General features: G+C 34.7%; 1 long non-coding RNA gene across 1 annotated transcript; it reads left to right on the top strand.

Annotated features, from left to right (window-relative positions):
- The first annotated feature begins 1,668 nt into the window (after positions 1-1,668).
- On the top strand, positions 1,669-4,249 carry LOC112941165 (uncharacterized). Its single transcript, XR_003246213.2, has 4 exons — positions 1,669-1,752; positions 2,355-2,430; positions 3,129-3,193; positions 3,570-4,249. It is a non-coding gene; the product is annotated as an uncharacterized lncRNA (long non-coding RNA).
- The last annotated feature ends 10,240 nt before the right edge of the window (positions 4,250-14,489 follow it).

The raw sequence follows: 14,489 nt of genomic DNA, 5'->3' as shown, positions 1-14,489 counted from the left end.
GATCCCCTAATACTACGTGTCGGTTCATGACACCCGATCCCCTAATACTATGTGTCGGTTCGTGACACCCGATACCCTAATAATATGTGTCGGTTCGTGACACCGATCCACTAATACTATGTGTCGGTTTGTGACACCCGATCCACTAATACTATGTGTCGGTTCGTGACACCCATCCCCTAATACTATGTGTCAGTTCGTGACACCCGATCCCCTAATATTATGTGTCGGTTCGTGACACCCGATCCACTAATACTATGTGTCGGTTCGTGACACCCGATCCAATAATACTATGTGTCGGTTCATGACACCCGATCCCCTAATACTATGTGTCGGTTCGTGACACCCGATCCATTAACCTCATTCTTTTAGTTCATCAAGCCTTCTTTTATACCAAGACATCATCATTAATAGAGAGGTTTAAGGTTTAAGATTCAACAGCCTCTTCATGCTAATTCATTACAATTACATAATCACATCATGCAAGCATACAATTAAGCATATAGAAGACTTTACAATACTACCCAATACATACCATTCACTATTAAGAGTTTACTATGAAATAGCTTAAACCATAACCTACCTCCACCGAAGAATTGTGATCAAGCAAGCTATCCCCCAAAGTCTTTGCTTTCCTCTTCGTTCTCTCTTCTCTCGCTCGTTCGTCCCTCTCTTCCTCTTTCTGATTTTTCCTTATTCAAACCCCTTTTCTTTTACCCTAATTACCATATAATTAAGTATAAAAGATGGTAAAAATAACCCACTATTTATTCCAAGGTTGTCTCCTTTAACCCCCAAGTAATTGAATTATTAACATTAAATCACTAACTTTATAATTATAAGCAGGATAGTCCAAAACGCCCCTTAAAATATTTAACAGAAATCCGACCAAGTCAGGGTTACGCAGCCTGTGACGGCCCGTCGTGCCTGCGATGGTCCGTCCTGCTGCTTTCGTCACAAAGTTCAGAGATTGAATTTCACTAAAGGGCCTGTGACGGTTTGTCGTGCCCACGACGGTCCGTCCTGCCATGTCGTCGCGAAGTTCAGAGAGTTGTTCTCAATACCCAAATTTTCAGAATCTAAAGTGTTTTGGAATGAGACCCCCTCGACGGTCCGTCGTGCCCATGACGGTCCATCGTGGAATCCGTCGGCCCAGACAGTTATTACCAAAAATAAACTCTACTGCTCAAAACGACTAACAGGTCATTACAGAAAGTAATATATTCTTTGAGAAAGTACGTATCTTGATAGACACAAACACCTAGTACATGAACAATCCACAAAAAAGATATTGTGGGTTCAATTAAGCAATTAAGCGATACTGGAGTTATCATTACACGATCAAAGTGATTCAATTAAGAGATAGATTGATTATTTTTATGTAAAGTAGGGTATGTAAAGACTAAAATGGATTTGATAGACTTGAACTTAGTATTGTTATAGTGTCACGACCCATTTAGTCGTTTTAAATATTAGAGCTTTTTATTTCATAATATACTCTTTCAATATAATTTAAATAGGTATTTTGGACCATTCATAACTACAATTATAGAAATAATAGGATAGTTTTGATAACTTATTTAGTTGGTGGTTAAAGAATATAACATTAAAATTAATAGTAGGTCACTTTTAACACTTTTATAATTAGTAATATAATAAGTAGGGTTACTATTACTTGATTATCACAAACCGCTCGACATTCTTACTTTTGGTTCTCGGCGCCACCATTGCAGGTACAAGGAAAGTGTATAGGTAAAACTTGATGCAATTTCAATTTTTAATTTATATATGTATAATTGGGTGACATTAGTCTTTGTATTATTACTTTATAAGGCTTTTAGAAATTCAAGGGTGGGGGAACATAATGATTGCGTAAAAATTAATGGAAAATTTCCAAATAATTGAATTTAGATAGGTTTATTATGTTTTCAATTTACTTTCTGCACTAACGTATATAATTTAATAAATTATAGAGTTGGATCTTATGTTCTATTGGTCTAAAAATTGGGAAATGCAGTTTTTCATTAAATATTTGTGTGGTACGAGTAGGCACACGTAAGTATCATATGCTTAGGGTGCTAAGCAGTTGTTTTGATTTTAGTTATGTTATTTAGTTATTATGTTATAAATAGATTGAGATATATATATATATATATATATTCATATAGGTGATTATTAGGTGTATCTTATTACTTGAATACAATTAAGGTTATGATAATGAGAGGAATGGAGACTTACCATTAGGCTTAAATTTTAGAAACTTGATTATAGATTTGGATGAGTTATCGAGTTTAGGTTACACATATATGGGTTCCTACGGACTCGTTTGTTTACAGATATTTCTTACTTGATAGATTGGAAACATTCTGACATTGAGGAAAATAAAGGCATTGGAGAAGTAGTTTTCTTGACTTCGATTCTTCGGTGGAGGTAGGTTATGGTTTATGCTATTTCATAGTAAACTCTTAATAGTGACTGATATGCATTGAATAATATTGTGAAGTTTTCTATGTACTTGATTGTGTGTTTTGCAATTGGTCTGAAATCCCAAGACCGTGGAATGTATAATCTTAAACCATCTCTATCGAAGTAATGCCTTGAATAAAGAAGGCTTGATGAAATATTATTATCGAATGAAAAAGTGGTGATATTAAATGATAAATTAATGGTATTTTTGGATCGGAGTTTCACGTTCCGACACGATATTCTTGCATCGGAGTGTCACATTCTGACACAGTATGCTTGGATCGGAGTGTCACGTTCTGACACGGTATTCTTGGATCGGAGTGTCACTTTCCGACACGATAATATTAAAGGAAAAACATGTTGAATTAATCGAAGATACTCAATATCAAAGAACTCAACTCCCAAAATGGTTTGGTTTGGAGGCATAAGTCCTCATGTATGATCTTGATACCGTTGACTTAATACGTGCTTACTTTATTGTTATTGACACTTGTTCATGTTGTTTGTTGCGTATAACATGTTAAGTGTTATAGTTGAATTCATACTATTATTCTTTGTATATTAGTTACTATTTTGGGTTGACGATGATACTTACTCAGTACATGTTGCCTCGTACTGAGCCCTACTTGTTTTCTTCTTTGTTTTCCTTTTATGAAATGCAGCGAGTGTACCTATGACTTCTGATTTCCCTCATCTCTAGCCAGCCTCCCGCATATCAAGTTCCAGGGTGAGCTATCCATTCAAGCTCGTGTTGGGTTCTCTCGGTCATGACACGATGTCTTATACTTTCAGACACATACCATTTTATTCTTTTATTTTGGTGTATTTGATTTTTTTTAGACTTCGTATTGGAGATTAGATGTCCTTGATGTGATGACTTTCAGGTTTTGGGAAATGATATTTAGTAACATCGAGTTTCCGCATTATACTTGTATTTTGTAAGTTAGGTTAAATTGGGTGGTTCGCCCACTTAAGAGGTTAAGTGTGGGTGACACTTGATATACCGTGGCTTCACGGTATTATTAATACTTTTTTCTTAAGTTTAGTGTGTCCAAAAGCCTTTTTGTGCTAATTTTTATATAAGTTTCTCTTTATTTTGCAAGAAATCTATCCAAAGATGAATGCAGAGATTTTGAGCGAAGAAATGCAGAAGAGACCACCTACGGAGCTTATGACGGTCCGTCGTGCTTGTGACGGTCCGTAGGTGGCAGCGTAGTGCAGCTGCTGAAGGAAGATGAGGAAGTCTGACCAAGTGTGGGGCTACGGAGTTCATGACGGTCTGTCGTGTCTATGACGGTCTGTCCTGCAGGTTCGTCATGAAGTTCAGAGAAGTAATTCCAGTACCCATATTCCAAGAGTTTAAGTGTTTTAGAACGAAGACCCTCGACGGACCGTTGTTCCTATGACGATCTGTCATACTTGCCGTCGAGAGTAATGAAGAGAGCAGTAGAAGAAATTTCATCAAGTATGGGACGACGGAGTTCATGACGGTCCGTCGTGACCACGACGATCCGTTGCGCTGTCCGTCGACCCAGCCGCGTTTTGACAGATTTCCAGCAAATAGAGTCCTTGTTTAATTAGGTTTTATTTCTATAAATAGTTCAAAAAACCTCATTTTTGAAGAGAGACTGGGTATTATTAGTTAGACTCTGGATCATTATTAGACTCTGTTTATTAGTGTTAGATTCTTGATTATCATTAGACTTTTTTGTGAGATTATTGATTACTTTGAGATTCTTGCAAGTGATTATTGGTGATTAATAAAGCAAACTTTCAGATTTTACTCTTTCTCATTGAAGTAAGTACATGAATTCTTATTTAATATATTTGAATATTGTGATTATGACTATGAGTAACTAAACTCCATAACTAGGGTTGTGGGAACCATAGGCAAATAATGAGATAAAACCTAACTAAAATAACAATTCTAGAATAGTGTCTTGCATGTATTAATAATTCTTTCGCTTAGAAGTCTTTTTAACGGATGTCCAACGTTAGAACTCGCCTTAATGCTACTTGCCGAACTAAGGAGGTAGATAATAGGAAAAAAATTATCAAATAGATTTAGTGTATACTATCTAATAGGCTAGTATTGATTGGTACGAGGTAATAACTTAGTCAAATATCGAATACGATGCTTAATATGAGGTAAAGATAAGGGTTAGGATAGCAACACACGTAGCCGGACCAAAGTGCGGAGTGAGATTTTTTAAATGCCGGACCAAGGATTTAGAAATACATAACTTATCACTTTGCATGCAAGATACTAGAAAAGAATTGTTATAGTTAGAATTATTAAGTTATGAACCTGTGGGGAACATGTAAACCCTAGATACTTTGATTAATTGATTAAAATTCAACATTCAAAGTTGTTAAGTGTCTCTTTCAATTTAGGTAGTTATTTTCATTCATTTAAAAATAGAAACCCCCCTTTTATTGTTTTTACTTTCCAAGGAAGTAATTGACTAAACACAAGTAATAATAGATTAAAGTTAAGTCTAGACTATTTTCCTTGTGGGAACGATCCCAACTAGTTGGGTTATTTCTTGACACGACCGCTTTACTTCTTATTTGAGAAGTAAGTTTGAGCAAACTTTCGGATTTTACTCTTTCTCATTGAAGTAAGTACATGAAATCTTATTTAATATATTTGAATATTGTGATTATGACTATGAGTAACTAAACTCCATAACTAGGGTTGTGGGAACCATAGGCAAATAATGAGATAAAACCTAACTAAAATAACGATTCTAGAATAGTGTCTTGCATGCATTAATAATTCTTTTGCACAGAAGTCTTTTTAAGGGATAGCCAACGTTAGAACTCGCCTTAATGCTACTTGCCGGACCAAGGAGGTAGATAATAGGAAAAGAATTATCAACATAGATTTAGTGTATACTATCTAACAGGCTAGTATTGATTGGTACGAGGTAATAACTTAGTCAAATATCAAATACGATGCTTAATATGAGGCAAAGATAAGGGTTAGGATAGCAACACACGTAGCCGGACCAAGGTGCGGAGTGAGATTTTCTAGATGCCGGACCAAGGATTTAGAAATACATAACTTATCACTTTGCATGCAAGATAATAGGAAAGAATTGTTATAGTTAGAATTATCAAGTTATGAACCTGTGGGGAACACGTAAACCCTAGTTACTTTGATTAATTGATTAAAATCCAACATTCAAAGCTGTTAAGTGTCTCTTTCAATGACGTTAGTTATTTTCATTCATTTAGAAACAGAAACCCCCCTTTTATTGTTTTTACTTTCCAAGGAAGTCATTGACTGAACAATAATAATAATAGATTGAAGTTAAGTCTAGACTATTCACTCAAAACTCATTTTGGGTCGTGACATATAGTTGGGCTAAAGTTTTGGACTTGAGAAAGTGGTAAAGTAAAGACTTAAGTTAATTTAAATTTAACAAAATATTTATATTTTATTTATGAATAATATACAAATAATTATAAAATTTATATATCTAATTTATCGATTTTGTTTGGTTATTTTTGTTGTTGATTTTTAGTAAAATCAAATCAAATAATATCAATTTTCAAAACTTTAAAACCAAATCAATCCAATTATCTATTTTTTTAATCGATTTGATTCGAATTGTAGTTCAGTTTGAATTTTTAACCTAACCATAAAAAAAAACCCTACTAAGAAACCCCCTATAACTATCCAAACTAAACTATAAGGTATTGGTAGAGATGTCAATATTACGTGGACCAATTCATTCGAGCTAGTTTATAAGGAATTCGAAATTTGACGGGCTATATCAGGCAGTCGATTACTTTAGTGGGCTAGAAAACATTAAGTTCAACCTATCATGTAACGATTGTTAACACCCAATTTTGACTTAAAATTTACCATATTCGTAACTTTTCAAGTTTTATCTATTCAATAGTTTAAAATATATTTTTTTCAATTTTAAATAAGTTTATCGATATTTATCTTTTGTTTCTCAAAATTTTAGGATTTTTATCATATAGTTTTAATTATTTTTTTTGTCACAATCATTTGAATATGTTGTGAATATATTTTCTTTGAATAAATTATTATTTCATGTTAAATTGCATTTTTTACAAGTCATTTTCTTTTATTCGTTACATTTGTTAATGTTATTTTTATTTGTTATTTTTATTAATATTCATTTTTTGTATTTTTAGTGTAGTCTAGAAATATATTTAAATAGGGACATGGTCGCATACACAAATATTTTATTAATATGTGGTTTGAACCCATTGTTTAAAGATAGATATTGTACTAAGGCGATTTTCAATTTTCTATTTAAACAATTTATTAGTCACTAAGTTAGTCGATGGTGGATAAGATTTTAAATAATGGGTGTAATTTTAAGAGGAAAATAAAAACAACTGAGATGTACATCTTCCTTCCCCTTTCCCCTTTTCGGTCTTGTTCTTTATACTTTGCAGGCATTCCTAGCGTGCTCCAAAATCCGACCAAACAACCTCCGAATGTTGCCTCGCCCAGGGGCGGATCTACTAAAGCTCAGGTGGTTCACCCGAACCCCCTCATTGAAAAAATTACATTGTATATATAAGGTGAGTTCTGATTTTAGACGTATAGATAGTAAAATGAACCCCCTCAACAACCAAAAGAGGAGCGTGGCTCACTGGTAAGGGGGTTCATTATTAAACTGCATGTTGCGAGTTGGATTCTTGTTCAGTGCAATAGGTTTTAACCTTTTTTTTCTTTGAAAAGGCTGAGATGGACTAAGTTTTGGGCTTAGAATACCCAATAATATGCTTCATTATTAAAAAAATTGATGATGTGGCTGAATTATAATTGGCTACGTGTCAAAAATAATTTTGCAAAACCATTGTTAAAAAATAATGATATGAATGAGCCTTTTCTTTAACGTTAATGGCATAAATGAATCAAACTTTTAACCGATGGCATAAATGAGACTTTTATGAAAGTTCAATGGCATATTTGAGCCTTTTCCCTTGTTTATATTATCGATGTTAGGCAAACCTTAAGTTGGTTTTGATTGTTTTGTTTTATTACTTGTGTATATCCCATGTTTGTTTTACTTATCCTCCTAAATTTGCAAAAATGATCTTAGTGGGGATCCACAATTGTAGATTTTGAAGGATGTCTAACACCTTCCCTCCAGAATCAGTTGAACCCTTTACCTAGAATCTTATGATTTCATAGATATTTGTATTTAATTAATTTTTGATTTCCTAGTTTTTCCTAAATTTAGGTGGCGACTCCTTAAATTTCTTTTAAAATTTAATTTAATTTAATAAATTGATTATTTTTTGAGTTACCATGACATTTCGCCTTATTTGAATAAAGTAAGAATGTTAACAACGATATGCTCCAGTCATTGTGGATAGACCATTAATGAAAAAAAATAAGGCCAGAAAGCTATTTGGATAGTGACTTAAAATTTTAGGCTACACCAGTTTCATACAGAATCTGAGCGCTGTGAGGTCTAGCGCAATCCGAAAATGGGTTGCTTGTTATATAAACGCTTGATTCATATTTCCTAGTTCCTAAGACATTCAGGAACTTATAAGTCCTTTTGGAATCAAATTTAGGTGAGTAAAACTATTAGTGTCGAACTTGGCGTGGAGGGGAGGGGGGAGGGGATAGCTTGAGATGCCAAGGGTCGAAGGTATGCTGCGAAATGAGAGATTTAGGGAGGGGGAGGGGGGAAGGTTTCAAGCCTCTGAATTTTGTGCATTTTGCTATAGGTGGTCACGCTTCTATAGAGGGCATTTAGAAGGCACGATAACAGGGGGAAAGCCGATATGTCGACGTCGCTATAGCGGGTCGAGCCGTTATAGCTGAGTAAAAAGGCATTTGATGTAGAAAAGTCTCAACCCTCTTATTTTCTACTACTTTCTTCTGTAAATTGAGGGGGCGGTTTAGGACATATTCAACACGATTTTTCATCAAGTTATTTTGTAAAGGTAAGTTTAGTACTCCCTGTATTTTGTAATATGATTTTTAAGCCTTATAATTAAGGGTATTACTCATGGGGAGGGTTTTGATCGAATTAATGGTGGAAAAAGTCCTAATTTGGGTAGAATGATCACAAATTGATTTGGGTCAGGATTTATGTATAATCTAGGTATTTTTAGGCTAATATTGATTGATTATTGTGTTTTATTATTTGTTTAGATCAAGAATAATCAAGGTATTAAAATATTGGAAAGTTCGAGTTCCGTAGAGTTTTCAAGGCTTGATTCGAGTAGGTAATAAATGTGTATTTTTCAATTGGGTGACAAACTTGAATATACAACTCAATAACTTTAATTATACCAATATAGAAATACTTTATTTCCAATTAAATAGAAATATTTTTTTTTTCAAAACTAGAATCTTTATTTATAAAAGAATGTTTACCAAGTTAACCACAATTATCATGTATCCCTTGAATTTCTCCAATTATTTTACCTTCTCTGATTTACTCCAATTTGTTATATATTATCTCCTATGAAGAGAGGCCTCATACAAAAATAGAACTCCCTTTCTCTACTACGATCGATGATCCAAAATGCATACCAATAATTTTTAAATTCTAATTCTAACACAACAGGTGATGAGACTAATTAGGTAATTGAAAAAATAGTTCATACCTTTTTTACGTGTTGTATTTAAATAGACATTAAAGAGAAATACAAGATCTTGTATAAGAGCGTTACCTCTTACCACAAACCCTACCCCCAATAACCTAGTATGCCGAGGTTCCGATGGCCGCCACTGCCAATAGCCAACCTCTTCCTGGGGATGGCACTTTGGAAGTCACTACAGGACCTACGTATGCTGATTCTTTGAAACAACATAAAACACACAATAGGTTTTACCTCTAAAACCATTAACCTTTTTGCATGGAGAACCACTAGTAACAGTTGGCCCGATATTCAAGAATTGCCTAGATTAATCCCTAAGCAATGTAAATTGAAGGGCGGTTGCACATTGGTTTATTAAGTAATAGACATGTGTTAAAAAGGGCTACTTTATTGGAGGACTATGTAGACTTGATATCGAAACCAACTTTTTACATCCGTCACAAAAACTGGTCATTTTGAATGCGAACCCTTAAATAGGATCCAATGTGTAATTTGGAGGAGGAAACAACGACAGATATTGCGTGTATCTCTTTCCCTCAAATTTCTTTGGGTAGGAAGCAATTTTTCCCTATGTTGCTGCAGGGAAATCACTACAGGTGAACATGGCAACAAGAAATCAGACTAGACCAAGTTGTGATAGAGTGAAAGAAGAGGTAGATCTTATGAAAGAATTCTTAAAACGCATCAAGATAGGAATGAGACAACAAAATGGAGAAGTAATGGATAAATAGATCAAAATAAAATATGATTATTGTAACTCATATTATATGGAGAATAACTTGTGTGTTTCTATTCATCAAGAAAAGATACTTATACAAATACATATGTTTCTATGAGAGGAACTAATCAAAGTAAATCAAGGAAATCAACTAGAAATCCTATAATTAAGTTAGCTAAATATGGAAGATATAATATTTACACTGATTATATTCTATAACACCCCCCCTCAATCTGGAGCATAGATGTTGATCATACCCATCTTGTCACAAAGATAATTAACCCAAGCTCCATTTAACGTCTTTGTGAACAAATCAGCTAGTTGTTCTCATGTCTTTACATAACCAATGGAAATCAAGTTATCTTGGATCTTCTCACGAGTAAATTGACAATCTACCTCGATATGCTTTGTTTTTTTCGTGATACATAAGATTTGAGGCAATATGAATAGCAGCTTGATTATCACACTAGAGTTTTGCTCGTGTAGAATGTCTTATTCCAATTTCTATCAATATGTGATGTATCCACATTATATCACATGTGTACTGCGCCATAGCTCTATATTCAGATTTTGCACTAGATCGCGATACAACACCTTATTTTTTTACTTCTCCATGACACCAAATTACCCCCAATAAAGACACAATAGCCATCAGTAGATCGTCTATTGGTTTTACATCTAGCCCAATCAGCATCAACAAGGCACTCAGTGTGACTATGTTCATGGTTACCATATAAAGTTTCAAGTCCAGGGGATCTTTTCAAGTAGCATAAGATATGTTCCAATGCTTTCCAATGTTTTACTCTAGGTGCAGACATGAATTATCTAACAACACTCACTGCAAACACAATATCTAGACGTGTTACAGTGAGAGAGTTTATTTTCCCTACTAACCTCCTATATCTCTCTGGATAATCAAAGGAGATGCCATCATCTCGGGTCAACTGCACATTAGGGACCATTGGAGTACTACAAGGTTTGACTGCGAACTTTCCAGTTTCAACAAGTAGGTCAAGGATATACTTTCTCTGATATAGAAAGATTCTCCTCTTGCTTCTAGTTACTTCTACTCCCGAAAAGTATTTTAGTTGTCCGAAATATTTTGTGTGAAATTTAGTATGAAAGGATGACTTGAGTGAGGAGATCCCCGAACTATCACTTCCTGTAATAACAATGTCATCAACATATACCACAAGAAAAAAAATGTCAATTGTTGATTGTTTATGAAAGACTGAGTGATGACACATGCTTTTTTTCAGACCAAATTCCTTAACTACTTCACTGAATTTTCCAAACCAAGAACGAGGGCTTTGTTTCAAACCATATAAGAATTTCTTCAGGTGACAAACTTTCTCATACTCCTGTTGAGCAACAAATCCAGGTGGTTGCTCCATATACACTTGTTCTTGGAGATCACCATGAAAAAATGCATTCTTGATATCGAGCTGGTACAATGGCCAATTTTTAAATGCAACTAAGGAAATAAATAAGCGAACAAAAGTGAGTTTAGACATAGAAGAAAATGTGTCGGAATTAATCTACCCCATAAGTCTGAGCATATACTTTAGCCACTAATCGAGCCTTAAGTCCAGCCGCAGGGCCATCTGGATTAACTTTGACAGTTAAGAACCATTTGCATCCCACTGCCTTCTTTTCTTTTGGTAAATCTACCAAGTCCCAAGTTTGATTCTCATCTAGTGTATGTATCTGCTCAAGCATTGCATTGTACCATGTAGTGTGACTCAAGGCTTCCTAAACTATCTTAGGAACAATGATAGAGTCTAGAGAAACAATCAAAGATCTAGACATAGAGGATAAATGACCATAGGAAACAAAATTAGCAATAGGGTATGCAGATTTCCAATTACGTGTACCTTTGTGAATAGCAATAGGGAAATTAAGATCTTCTAGAAGATTAGATGAATGAGGATCTGATGACAAAGGGACCAGTGCAGGAGATGTATCATTGGCTTCTCGCCTCCTTGAGTAAACTTATACAATCAGAGGTGTTTCTACCGTAGATGGTGCGGAAGCTGACTATACAGTATTCAATTGATCCTCAATAGATGATCCAAAAGATGGAGGGACAATATCTTATTCTTCTGTCATAACACGGGTGACCTCATAGACCAACCACTCATCTTCCTTCCTCTGACTTGTAGAAATAGGAGGTGAATAAAAGAAAGGTATAGTCCCCAAAAATACCACTTCAGTTGATACCAAATATTTTCCAAGTTCAGCAAAATAATATGGATCCCTCCTTTGAAGATGAGAATTACCCAAAAAGATGCACTTCAATGCCTTTGGATCCAACTTAGTAACAGATGGTCGAACATCTCGAACATAACAAGTGCTTCCGAACACCTTAGGTTCTATTGGAAAGAGTGACTTGTTTGGGAACAGAACAGTGTAAGGCACATCACTAGTAAGAACCGTGGATGGCATATGATTAATGAGAAAACAAACCTTAGAGACTGGATCAGCCCAAAATTGTTTAGGAACCTGCATTTGGAACAAAAGTGCTCGAGTTGTCTCAAGTAGATGTTTATTCTTCCTCTCAGCAACTCCATCTTGAGGGGGTGTATCAACACATAAAGGCTGGTGGAGAATACCGTGTTGTCTCATGTATGATTGAAATGATTCTGACATATATTCTTTAGTATTGTCACTTCTTAGAATATGTACCAGAGCATTGAATTGCGTTTTGACTTCAGCATAAAATACACAAAAGTGAGTAAACACTTCTAAGCGAATTTTCATGAAATAAATCCAAGCCATACGAGAAAAATCATCCACAAAAGTAATAAATACTTATGCCCGATTTTGGAAATGAAAGGGCATGGTCCCCAACATCAGAATGAACCAATTCAAAAGTTGGCTCAGCTCTCTTATTAACCCTTGGACTTAATAAACTATGATGATGTTTTGCAAATCGACATGACTCATATTCTAATGAAGAAATATTCTGGATAGTAGAGAAGGATGCCCCAATCGACAATGTGCTTCAAATGGAGACACAACACTAGAGCAGACAACAAACTGAGGCCCCCATTCATCCAAAATATAGAGATCATTTGATACATGTCCTTTACCAATAATCTGATTCGTCTTAAGATCACGAAACAAACAATGATCCGAAAAGAACGAAATATAACAATTACGATCTCTCGTAACTTTGCTAACAAAATCAGATTGAAGGACAACTTTGGTAGAATTAATACTGATGACAAGGTAATAAAGGAGGTTGGTTTAACAGTGCCATATCCAACAATATTACAAGTTGATACACCTGCTACAATACTGGAGAGGGAGCTTTGTGTGACTGAAAACTAGTAAAAATGTTAGGATTACCGGTCATGTGATTTGAAGCACCTAAATTAATCACCAATTTATTTGAAGAGGTGATTAGACATGTTTTATGTGATTTAGTAAAGGCATTAACTGAAGTGTATTCCTTTAATAATTTCTGATATCGACAGAATTCAGCAAACTCCTTTGCAGAAATCAAAATCATTTCATCACACCTTTGAGTTACCAGATTATAGTCAGTCATATTCCCAACAAAATGCTTACACTACAAAAAATGAATTGACGGAGAAACCAACAAGTCCCAAACAGACTATAATCCCAAAAAGAGAGAGAATAAAATCACTAGAATAAAACGACTAACTAGCTCTGACAGCTTTGAGACCAATGTAGCTGAAAAATCAGAAATGAAGGGGATGTTGACCGGAAAAGACAGCAATGTCTGATAAGCCAACCGATTTTCTGGATAGCAACCAAAAAAATAGAAGGATGGAAGGTCGTCTTCTTTGATACAATGATTTTGAGTTCCAAAAAATAAACTTATCGAAACAGTTCCAGAATGACTCAAAGTTCATATTTTAGTTCGCAAACAGATCTCCATCAAATATTCTTAGCACCCTTTTTTAATTTCCAGAATTTTGAAGCACCAGCTTTACTCGAGAAAGGCAGACAATCAACTTCATATTTCAGAGTTTAAATTCGAACTCAAATGCCACAAGATGGATTCAGTACACTTAGACAATTAATTTATCTAACACAGAAATAGTATACAGATTCAAAGGTGAAAGATATGGCTCTCAACTACTTTTCCGAAGCCACATTAGATTTTGGTGAAGTCACAGTGACTTTTTGCAAATCCAAAATCCCAGCTTAGACTGTTTCTTTGATACCATGCAACACATATTATATGGAGAATTACTTGCATATTTCTATTCATCAAGAAAAGATACTTATACAAATACATATGCTTCTATGAAAGGAAACTAATCAAAGTAAATCAAGGAACTCAACTAAGAATCTATTCCTATAATTAAGTTTGCTAAATATGGAAGATATAATATTTACACTGATTATATTCTATAACAATCATGTTTCAAAATATTATCCAACATGCATGATCCAAGGGCATACTGAGGAACAGTGTTATGTTGTACATCCAAAGCTATATGCAAAAGAAAAGATAGGACAGAATGCAAGGAAGAGACAGGAGGAAATAAAGAAGAAGAATGAAGATATGAGGAGTGAAGTAGCGGATATGAATATTGGCCTACAAATAGATAAGAACGAGGGCAAATTTGTGGAGAAAAGGCACAAATTAAAAAGCGGGGAGGAGGAAGAAGTAAAAAACAAAAAAAGGTATGGAGCAGGGTAGGCATAATAAATGGAA

The sequence above is a fragment of the Solanum lycopersicum genome, chromosome 3 (assembly GCF_036512215.1).
Source record: "Solanum lycopersicum chromosome 3, SLM_r2.1".
NCBI classification, from domain to species: domain Eukaryota; kingdom Viridiplantae; phylum Streptophyta; class Magnoliopsida; order Solanales; family Solanaceae; genus Solanum; species Solanum lycopersicum.
The sequence above is the reverse complement of the archived record's forward strand: the minus strand, read 5'-3'. Positions and strand labels throughout refer to the sequence as shown.